This window comes from Salarias fasciatus, chromosome 14 (genome assembly GCF_902148845.1).
Source record: "Salarias fasciatus chromosome 14, fSalaFa1.1, whole genome shotgun sequence".
Lineage (NCBI taxonomy): Eukaryota > Metazoa > Chordata > Actinopteri > Blenniiformes > Blenniidae > Salarias > Salarias fasciatus.
In genome coordinates this window covers 2,065,441-2,077,441 of record NC_043758.1, presented here as the reverse complement: position 1 = coordinate 2,077,441, position 12,001 = coordinate 2,065,441, and the positions used below count along the sequence as shown (strand labels likewise).

The following is a 12,001-nucleotide window of genomic DNA, read 5'->3' as shown; positions in this document are numbered from 1 at the left end:
TTAGAGAGCTGTCCTGCGGATTGGTTGAAAGTGTCTTCTTGATGGACTTCAACATTTCAAGCAAAGATTTCAGTTGTCTTATCGACCCGGCCAGGTGAGGCCCCGCCCCCTGGCACGAGGCCGAGCCAGACTCCGCCCCCCCGCGGCTCGGACAGGTCGTCTTTACTGGCAGCCCGTCCTGGAGGAGCGGGGACGACGGGGAGCACGAGGCGTCCAACATCTCGCCAGCAGCTTGTGCAGCGGCATGCGGCGGCGGCGCTGCGTGCGCCGCAGGGCGTGCACGGCCCGCCCGGCGCTCTGACGCAGCAGCGGCAGGCTCATCAGCAGGCGGCCGCCCGCCGGGGCTCCCGCCGCCACGCCTCGTACTCCTGCAGCGCCTCGTGGAGCTCGTCCTGGAACTGCTGCACCGAGTCCCGGGCAGTCCACCGGGTCCGCGTCTGATGGGCGAGACAGGAGGGAGACAGCCAATCACAGAGCGGTAACAGACAACCAGCCATCACAGAGCGGCACAGACAACCAGCCAATCACAGAGCGGCACAGACAACCAGCCAATCGCAGAGGCGGCACAGACAAACAGCCAATCGCAGAGCGGTACAGACAACCAGCCATTCGCAGAGCGGTAGAGGCAACCAATGACGTGTTTACCCGAGTTGGCGAGCGCCATGGCCTTGAGGGTGACGGCCTCCTCGGGGCTCAGCCTCATGGCCCGGTACCGGGGCCGTCAGGTGGCGCAGCGCCTCGTACAGGTCTTCCAGGCCCGCCTCGTGGCACTGAGCCTCGTCCAGCCACAGGGTTCCCGGCGAACACCAGTTCCTCCCGCGGCGCCGCCTGAGACCGCCAGGCCACGCCCACCAGCAGCGCCTCCATCCAGCCGCTCTGCAGGAGCGACATCTGTCGACCAATGAGAGTCCAGAGAAGCCTGTCGAGGTGGAGAACCAAGTTCACATTTTGGCAGCATGGTCAGCTCATAGAGCAGGTAACGGTGGACGGCCTTCCATTCTCCCGTCGCCGCCGCCATCAAACGGCGCTGGTTGATTAAATTCATGTAATATAGACACTAAGCCCCGCCTCCTCGAGGCTCCAAGCCGTTCATCTGCTCTTTTATTGTAGAATATTTATAGAAAATGAAGCAAACACATTTTTTGTATTAAAGTGGTGGCCGCCATGACGGTAGTGCTGCAATGCATTATGGACCAAGATGTTTGAGGTTTGAACATTGTGGCTTGTTTGGGGGTGGGGTCGAATGTGGGGTGGGACACGACACGTGGTGCTATCAACCCCCCAACCCCAATCCACAAAGCTGGAGACGCTCGTCTAGAGTACAAAACAGAGGCGGGCCGGGCTGCTACTGAGGCACGTGCAGAACACCCCCACGTCAACAAGGCTGCTTCCAGAAAGTTTCATTTTCAACGTCTGTTTTCAAAAGTCTGGATTTTCAATGACTCTGAGCGTCACTGCTGTGGAAGCACCCAGACCTCCAGTTCTCATGAAATTGTTGCCATGGAAACGGGGTCTTCAGTTTTGTCGTGGGGAATCTCTGCTGTCATGTAGGAACTCCTCTATGGACTGCGGGTCGCTTGTGGTCGTCTCTCGTCTATCGTGTCTTCCAGGGAAAGTGTGTTTGGACTGAAACTTCCTGCTGCTTTCTGGTACTTCCTGGTTGTCTCTGGTTCTCTTTAAGGCCCGTCCATGCTTAACATGTCCGCGCGGGGGCGTGTTGCACATTGGTCCTTGTGACATAAAAATCGTCATTGATTCCTGTCCGCAGATCGGTCCGCGCACCACCCAAATTTTTTGACTGCGTTGCGCATACACGCCGAGTCCGCGCAGTAGTCGTGCATGCGCCGAGTGGTTTTATGTGCCAGAGTCCGTCGCACATCTGAATGATCCGTTTGTGTCGACAGTGAATGAGTCGGTACCTGGGATCTGTTTGGCCCAGCTGATCAGAACCAGCAGCTCCCGGTTCAGGAGGTCACAGAGGGTCAGCAGGGTCCGCAGGCTGCCGTCATTGGTCGAATTGTCCTGATTGGCGGCCAGAGGGGCGGGCTCTGTGAGCAGCAGGTGGGAGATCACTTTGTTTCCTGGATGAAAAACCACAAGAAAAACCACCTGGGATCAGTTTCCAGATCTCTGAGACCCCGAAACAGAAGGAGACACGAGAAAGGTTCCCTGTCAGTGAGGAGGGTTCCCTGGTGAGGTTCTGTTTACCGCCTCGATGCATCAAACAAAAACGTATCGTTGTCAGAGAAGTTTCATGTTCACACAGCAACGTTCTGAAAACGACGCAGTCTTCATGGCGGGCCACCAGGTGTCTGCAAGGAGTGTTTTCTGAAAGTTCCACTTTTAAGAAGCAGCGTTGTGGTGAGACGGACCCTGAGCTGATCGGGACGTGTTCGCTAGTAGAGTGTAAATTTCATCTGCAGACGTTGACATTTAATGATTTTTATTTTTCACACAGACACAGGATGACATTCAATGAGGAGATGTCAGGTCCCACCAGGAGTGATCAGGAGTAATGAGGAGTGATCAGGTATGGATCATGAGGGATCGGGTATGGATCAGGAGTGATCCGGTGTGGATCAGGAGTGATCTGGTTTGGATCAGGAGTGATCAGGAGTAATGACGCGTGATCAGGTATGGATCAGGAGTGATCAGGACTAATGAGGAGTGATCAGGTATGGATCAGGAGGGATCTGGTTTGGATCAGGAGTGATCAGGAGTAATGACGCGTGATCAGGTATGGATCAGGAGGGATCAGGTATGGATCAGGAGTGATCAGGACTAATGAGGAGTGATCAGGTATGGATCATGAGGGATCGGGTATGGATCAGGAGTGATCCGGTGTGGATCAGGAGTGATCTGGTTTGGATCAGGAGTGATCAGGAGTAATGACGCGTGATCAGGTATGGATCAGGAGTGATCAGGACTAATGAGGAGTGATCAGGTATGGATCAGGAGGGATCTGGTTTGGATCAGGAGTGATCAGGAGTAATGACGCGTGATCAGGTATGGATCAGGAGGGATCAGGTATGGATCAGGAGTGATCAGGACTAATGAGGAGTGATCAGGTATGGATCATGAGGGATCGGGTATGGATCAGGAGTGATCCGTGTGGATCAGGAGTAATGAGGCGTGATCAGGTATGGATCAGGAGTGATCCGGTGTGGCTCAGGAGTGATCCGGTGGGATCAGGAGTGATCGGGTATGGATCAGGAGTGATCAGGTATGGATCAGGAGTGATCAGGACTAATGAGGAGTGATCAGGTATGGATCAGGAGGGATCCGGTGTGGCTCAGGAGTGATCCGGTGTGGATCAGGAGTGATCGGGTATGGATCAGGAGTGATCTGGTGTGGATCAGGAGTGATCCGGTGTGGATCAGGAGTCACTCACGGCTGCAGGCTGGATGGCTGTAGGGGCTTTTAGAGTAGTAACTAAGTCCTGTCTCCAGCCTCCTCTTGTATTTCTGCCGTCCTCCTCGGACCCGGTCCATACGAACACCTGGAACAAAAACCACCACATTCAGGTGAGTCTGCTGGGGTCTCCATCCTCTGTCCTCTGTCCTCCATCCTCCATTTCCTGTCTTCTGTCCCTCCAGTCTGTCTTTTTGTGTTCCTCTGAAATGTCTCATGGTTGTGTCTCTGTCGCCTCAGGTCCCTCTCTGCTCTTCTTTTGTCTTCTGTGACTCGTTCTGGTCTCTTGTCTCTTTCGGTCATCTCACATCTTTTGGAGGTTTACGCGAGTCGTGCAGATGGAAATCTATTCTTTCAGTCAAATGATGACAAATGAAGGAAGGATGAAAAGATGAATAGGTGGTGGTGAGTAATGAACAGATTAACATGGATGGATGATGGATGATGGGTGGATGGATGGATGATGGATGATGGTGGATGGATGGGTGATGGGTGGATGGATGGATGATGGATGATGGGTGGATGGATGGATGATGGACGGATGTGTCGTACCCTCCCTCATCATGCCGGCCTGCAGACACTTCTGGAAGCGGCAGGCTTGACAGGCTTTCCTCCTCCGCTTGGTGATCTCACACTCGTTGGTCACCGGGCAGCTGTACTCGATGTTGCCTAGGTAACCAACAAACAGGAAGTGTGTCATCAGCGCCATAGAGATGGACTCAGTGGGAAGAGTTTCAACTGTGTCTGTCTTTGCCTCCCCCCCATTGATCAGCCTCAGTCTGGAATGTGCACGGAGATCAAACCGGGCTGAACTGAATTAGGCTCCGCCCCCTTGTTTTCCAGACGGGCTCACAGTGTTTGGATCAATACTTTCAGACGTCTGTGGGGATCAATCGGAGGTCGGAGCTGCACAGCAGCAGCTGTTCCCACGTGGATCAATGAGACGGATCACCTCGTTCATTATGTCGGGCTGTTTTGGTTATCCTGTGATTGATTTCTGCTTTTTTCTTTTCTTTTCTTCGGCGTTATTGTAGTTTTCATTTCTCTTTGTTCTGAACTGTGTTTTGTTCTTTCCTAGTTTCTCTGAGCGATGCACCCATACCGGTGTTGATGCTGCCCTGAGCGCTCGTACTCGATCCTAGAGTTTCGGTGCTCACTCATTAGCGATGCTACATGCTACATGCTAAAGATGCTAAACATGCTGAAGGCATGATGATGCAGTGATGAACAGGGAGCTCCGCCCCTCGGGCTACAGTCTACTGTCGACACAGTCGTATCCTGGAGCCTTTGAGGCTGATGGAGGTGACGGAGCATCGACGTAGACTCCCCCACCATGAGCTCCACCTGGTCCCTTAGGGCCGGCGCCGCGTGGCGGCGGTGCTCCTCACCCTGGATGGTTCTCTTGAAGAACGCCTTGCAGGCCTCGCAGGACGCCACTCCGTAGTGGAACCCCGACGCCAAGTCCCCACAAACCAGGCAGAGCCGCTTCGGCCCCGACGCCCCCATCAGGGACAGGAAGTCCCCTCTCAGGATGGAGTCCACCTGCACACACACACACACACACACACACACTTTGGTGATCAATCTTTTTTCATACCAACTTGTAGCTTATAAATTTATTTCTCGTGTGCTCCCCACGGCTCCTCCTCCTGGTCTCATCTTGATACTCTTAACTTTTACTTTCATGTTCTTCTCTAGTTTTGTCGCGCTGGTGTGTGTCGGTCAGATCTGACCTCTGGCCTCTGACCTCTGACCCTGGCGGTCCTCACCTGCTCTGAGAAGGAGCTGGTCTGAGACGTCAGGAAACAGACGGGGACGTCGGGCGGCGCGGCGCCGCCTCCCACGCTGTCGCTGCTGGAGCGGCGTCGGGTCGGCGAGGTGGAGGAGGAGGCGGGGCTGAGGGTGGAGTCCAGAGGGAAGGAGGGGGTGAGGGGGGAGGAGGAGGAGGAGGAGGAGCCCAGCAGGCTGAGGAGGAAGAAACCAGTTCATCTCAATCTGCTCCTTTTGTTTGTCATTTTGTTTATTCATTGTTTAGCGTTTATCTGTTGAATTGTGAGTTTATGTTTGTGTTATTTGTTGCATTTTGTTTTGTTTGTTGTTTGTCGTTTGTCTTCTTTGTGTTCAGATACATTGTTTTGTGTTGTTTGTGTCATTTGTTTTCATTGATTGTTTTGTTTTGAGCTTTTTTTGTGTTGTTTTCTATGTGTTATTTGTTGTGTTTTGTGTTGTTTTTTTGTTTATTTGCTGCATTTTGTGCAATTTTTTGTGTTTTGTTTGGGCCATTTGGTGTGTAATTCGTTATGTTTTGTGTTTGTGTCATTTGTTGCATTTTGTGTTGTTTTGTTCGTTGTGCTGTTTGTTTTACTCGTGTTGTTTGCTGTGTTTTGTGTTGTTTTGTTTGTTGTACAGCTGCATTCCAGATGTGTTTCTTCTCGTTTTTCACAGTTCACAGTTTCAACCTGCAGCTTCTGAAAACTGAACTCAGGTTTTAAATTTCTGGAGTTAAAAGGTGAAGCGAGAGACGAGGTGCGGCGTCCCGCAGGGTTCTGTAACGGAACCCCAGTTATTCAGGAGCCAGACCAGTTCAAATGTGACGAATTCAAAGAGGAATCTGTTGAGTCCTGGACGGAATTGAACCGTCTCTCTCGTCACTTTGTGTCTTTTTGAAATTTTCTTCACTTCTTATTTTATAAATGTTGAAGCATGTTGGAGTGTGTAAAACTCACCACTGTGGATCGACGAAGTGGCCGACGTCCGTCAGACAAAAATCCTTCAACTCCATCCCCAAGAAAAGAACCCAGAGCAGGTGGAGGGAAACGAAACGGAGCGATACAAAACCAAAGAAACGCAAAGGAATCGAAACGCGACAAACTGAAACCGAACAAAACGATATGAAATGAATTAAACCAAACAAAACGAATAAACCAAACAGAACGAAACGCAAAACCAAATCAAGCCAAAGAAAATGAAAAGTAATTAAAACAAAAACAAACTATTCAAAGAGTCTGGTCTGTGGACACTTCAGGGTCCCGCAGGAAAGTAGGAGAATCCTGAACTCCTGAGAGGAGCTGAAGGAGGCCAAGAGCTGAGAGGAGGAGCAGGATGAAGATCTGCCTTTTATCTGCTCCCCCTGACCTCACAGAGGGGGCGGGGCCTGCGGTAGCAGCCAATCAGCCGGCCGATCGTGTGTATTGATTGGCCGATGACAGATGTAGGACACTGAGGAACATCCACATATCAGAGATTAGAGAGAAAAGGAGGTCTGCTGTGCTCCTCCTCCTCCTCACTCACATCAACAAAACAAGCGCGCCCTTCTTCTGTTTACCACCTTACAAAACAGTCAGACTGGAACCTGAGTGTAGACATCATTATCAAACTTGTTTTGATTTAAAATAAGGAATTTTATGAAGCGTAAATGAAGTTTAATTCAATAAAACTGGTTGAATAGATTGTTAGCGTTGGGAGGGATTTGAATGAAACCGCCAACTTACTGCTTTTATCCGTCAAACTGAAATTTACCCTCTGAAGTTTGCGTGAATCTTACCTCAGAGTCACAGCTTACCCAAAGGTTTTCTTAAAATCTGAAATTAAGTTTGTTTTTACACAATGGTTAATTTGAAAAATACCTAATTTTTACATTTTAATTTCAGAAAAGCTTCACATTTGCATATATTTTGAAACTGATGTAGGTTTCCATGGAAACAGCTGAGATCGATGCAGTCATCATGTTGGGCCACTAGTGGGTGCTGTTGGCCGTTTTTCTAATGAATGAATCCCAGTGTTTTGGAAAAATTCTTCCTTTCTGCCTGGTCTGGTTCAGACTTGCTTTAGGAGGTTGATGGATGGTTCCTGAACCCAGTTTGGATCGGGCTTCCTATTTCATGCCGGATCTGGTTTGGCTCTCATTCAGATCTGGTTTCAGACCCAGGGGGATGCTGACTTCAGTCCTGTTCACACAGACGTCAGTCCATGTCTTGGATGCGGTTTGGGATCTGGTTCCAGACCTGTTTGTCGGGATCTTAGACTGGTTTTGAACAGTTTGGACCCAGCTCTTGTCTCTGACTCGGTTGTTGAACGTGGCTCAAGTCCTGGTTTTTTTTTCCTGCAATTATTTTGTTTATGATTTATTTATAAATTTCAAGTGAATTTTTCAACAAATATAAACACAAAAAAAACACAGTCGTCACATTATAAGTATCAGTTACACAACGCCTGATTTGAGAGCAAATTATAGTGCATCAAGCCTAATCCAAATGTAGGCGAGGCAGAAAGAGCAACAACAGAGCCACAATGTGCAACCAGACTGGGTCCTGCTTTAGCAGATTTTTCTGTTGTTGGTGGACTGGTCTGGGATCTGGTTTCAGAGCCATTTGGTGTCGTTTCTAAAACCGTTTCTGTCCCCTTGTGTTTGGAAGTCTTGGTTTCGGTGAGTTGGGGTTTGTATTTCTCCGGACTGGCTTTAATTTGTGTACCAAACGTTCGGAGAACCTTTAGCTATGAATGAATGAATGAATGAATTTATTTATTTTTCGAACATGTATAAAAAGAAAAAAGATAAAAAGGAAAGTTAATGCGAATCAAAGAAAAAAGAAAAAAAAAACCAAACAAAAACAAACAAAACAAAAAAAAACAACATAACAGCACAGTTCGAAAAAAGGAGTAGGAAGAAGTAAACACTTTTTAGAGATTCCTACCCCTTTTTAACTATTAACAAGTTTTAAAATCATACATCATAGGACATCACATAATATAATATATGTATACATATACCGTGCAGATATCCCTATAAATACATAATATATACCCACACATACCATATAGTTATCCCCATAAATATATACTATATAACAGAATAATTATAATATAACTACAGTATAACAGCAATATATCAATTTCCACTATATGTATAATACTCAACACCATTTGTTATCATCGTCCAGAGTTCCAGACTTCCTCCTCCATATACTTATTAAGAAATATTTTTTTGTACTTTTTTTTAAACAGATTTCTGTTGCTACTTTGTTTTATTTCTGTCTCCAGACTGTTCCACAGAGCCACTCCACAGCTTGACATGCACATACTTTTCAGTGTAGTTCGAACTTTTGGTTTTTTATAGTTCAGGTCTCCTCTTAGATTATAACCACCCTCCCTTTCCGCAAACATCCCCTGTATATTTTTTGGCAGTAAATTATTTCTTGCTTTGAACATTATTTGTGCTGTTTTGAATTTGACCAGATCCATGAATTTCAACAAGTGTGATTTTATGAATAGTGGGTTAGTGTGGTCTCTGTATCCTGCATTGTTTATTATCCTTATTGCTCTTTTCTGTATCGTGCATATCGGCTGTAGAGTTGATCTGTAGCTGTTTCCCCAGACCTCAACACAATAAGACAGATATGGCAAAAAAAAGTGCTGGACCGCTTTGGAGCGTTGTGAGTCTGAACAGGACCGGGTCTGGGCTGGATCCAGGTCTGAATGAGGATACAGACCGTTCTCTGAAAGGGAAAGCTGATATTCCGCTGGCTCACGGCTTCGGCTTCGTACGGGGTGAAGCTCTGTAATCCCATTAACGCTGTCCCGGTGTGTGTGTGTGTGTGTGTGTGTGTGTGTGTGTGTGTGTGCACGGATTGGCCTACAACGTAAGGGGCTTACGGCGTTTCACAAACAGTGCCAGCATTAAGGTTATGGATCCAGGTGAAGGATTAAGCCAGTCAGCACACGAGCCTCACCTCAGGCGACTCCGCCCGTTAGCAACATGCTAATGTAGCATGTTGGATCAGAGGAGCTCAGAGGAAAACGCTGAGGCTCCGGAATTTACCGCCTCTGACCGACTTTCCAGGCACAGAACGCGCTCGCCGGGCGCTCACGTTTCCATTCCTGCCTGCTCTTCATGGTTCCACGTCTCTCAAGAGGGTCTTGAGCGATTAAAAAAACGGTTGTTAAAATGCTACGTTGCTTTCAAAGTGGTTACTGTTCTTCCTGGTAGGATAGTGGAGAACATGTGAGTAACCTCCAGTGTTCCACTGAGATGTTCTCCAGATGTGAGGAGAACAGAGGGGTTTCCAGATGTTCTCCAGACGTGTTCAAGCTCTTGATTGAGTTGTTGAATTTGCAGATGTGAGGGTTTGTAACCAACACTGACTGAATGTCAAGCAAACCTCAAAGATTCCCCTTTCCTTAGTGTGTGTGTGTGTGTGTGTGTGTGTGTGTGTGTGTGTGTGTGTGTGTGAGTGTGTGTGTTTCAGGGGGCAGGGCCTGTGGTCGCCCTGACGGCAGAAGCAGGAAGACGCCATCCGTCACACCGTCTGCAGCAGTTCACCTAATCGAGCGCACTCGAGGGAGCCTTGGGGTCCGAGAGAGGGGGTCCAACACGTGGTGCGAGGGCCCTGATAGAGGTCACAAGCAAAGGTCAAAGCAGGTTTGATTTAAAGCCTTTTTGTTCATTATTTTTTGCGAAGTCGTTCAGAGTAAAGCGCAACATTTATGACGCGCTCATGCTAACGCTGATGCTAATGCTAATGCAGATGCTAACACTCAGTGTACATCAGGAGACAGTTCTGACGAGGGAGCCTTCACCCCCTGTCAACAGGAGTTCAGTCTCGTAGTAAGAGAGCTGCCCTATCTTCAGGTGTGAATGTAATCTGATTACAGTTAGATGAGAGTACCCTCAGATTTGAATCCACTGCAGTCTTGTGTAAATTCAGTCAGATTACAACAAAGTGTGAATGTAATGGGATTCCAGGTATGACAGAAAATCCCATTACAGCCGTGTGCTGAGTAATCAGATTACAAATCTCAGGTAAGTGTGAAGTCATGTGTAAACAGACGACGATCACGAAGACTTTTAAAACCTGCTGCTTCATGTTTGAAATATGAAATCAGTCAGACTGTTCATCAGCAGCTCTCTGGGGCTGTTTCTTCTTGATGGGGAGTCATTGTGAGGCCTGGTGTGAAGCGTCAGGCGGAGAGAAGCCGACGTGACGTTAAACCCCGGAGCTTCTGCTCAGAAACAGTCTATAGATAGTCAGGATAAAACAGTCGCTGAAGCTGAGCTGCAGCTCAGAACCTCTCTGGTTTGTGGCTTCCTGCTGCGCTCCGACTCAGGTTTTTCTGACATCCTGAAGCTCAGACAAGTGACTGAACAACTACACCCAAACTACAGTGTAACTGAACGACAGTCAATGACAGCTAAGCTCCGACTGCCACCATACTGTGACTGAACTACACAGTTTGTGACGCTGTAACTACACTTCATTCACATCAGAACTGCTCTGTACTGATATTGTAGCCATTCAATGTCCACAATGTAGCTACACCATGACGACTCTGAAATACACCATGGCTACAATGTTACTACAATACTGTTCAATAATACAACAGAAATGGGAATAAAGGAAAGTTTCAAACGGTTCCTCTTGGTGTGACACGCTCTGTAGCGTCTAACAGAAGGTAACAGCTCACGCTCAGAAAAAGAGTGTGAGAAGGATCAGACTGTCCTCTGTTAGCCAGACTGAGCTCTGCCTTCTCAAAGATCATCTGAAGAATTGGAGAGTCCTTCTCTCCACTTACCTTCATGGCTGTTTTTTTTTTTTTTTTACATTTGGCTAGTCTGGCTTTCAGCTGGACAGAGAGAGTCCTGAACCACGCTGCCATACAATACAGAAGGATGCTGCCTCGCACTGCATCAGAGAAGGTCCACAGGACTTCCATACTCACACCAAAAAATCTGAACCTGCATAAAAAATGCGTTCTTTGGGCCAATTTGGCACACAAATAATCAACTTGTACATTCCATTTGAGCTGGTTGTCCATTTAGATACCAAGATATTTCTATGAGGCAACCTGCTCAATCTGCATATCCCCCAAAACCACAGGTTCATGGACACGGACACCTTTAAAATCGAATACCATTTCTTTGGTTTTGGTAGCATTCAGAATAAGAGGATTGTTCTCACACCAAGCTTCAGAATGATTAATCTCTTCCAGATATCCCACCGGACTGTCATCACCTCTCAGAAGACTGAGAATCAGAGACTTTTAAGACGAAGTCATTTATCTGACTGCTCCGACAGTCATCGGAATAGATGGTAAAAGGAAAAGGAGAACTCACGCCCCCTTGTGGCAGACCAGTGCTTCACTGTCTAGAGAGTGCAGGGTTCACCCTGACCTGCTGAGACCTGTTAGTTAACAGAGAATGAAACCATTTAATCATAAACGGATTGACATTCATGCTGGAGAGTTTTTGTACCAGAAGCTTAGGACAAACCGTGTCAAAGGCAGAACTAAAGTCTGCAGAGAGAATGCTGGATAGGCCTTCGGTTCCTCTAAGAGCTAACTAATTAAGTGAGTTATGCTTACAACAGCACCCTCAGTATTTCATCCAGCTGTATATGCAAATTTTGAGGGATCAAGTAATGGAGAAAACTCAGAGTTGAGTACATTTACTATAATTCTCTCAAAACACTTCATAAACCCCACAAGTTAACACAAAAGGTCCCGTCAGGCCCCACGGATTTTTTGTTACCAGTTTTACTAAAAGTACTCTGGACCTGACCAGGATCGATGACGATACGATCTGATGCATTACACA

The 12,001-nt window shown here is 47.7% G+C and overlaps 1 protein-coding gene and 1 pseudogene across 1 annotated transcript in view; both read right to left on the bottom strand.

Moving 5' to 3' along the window:
• LOC115400121 (P2Y purinoceptor 14-like) overlaps window positions 1-12,001 on the bottom strand; it is a 234,482-nt gene that overhangs the window by 19,546 nt on the left and 202,935 nt on the right. The window lies entirely within an intron of this gene.
• LOC115400649 (estrogen-related receptor gamma-like) lies at window positions 163-6,193 on the bottom strand (annotated as a pseudogene).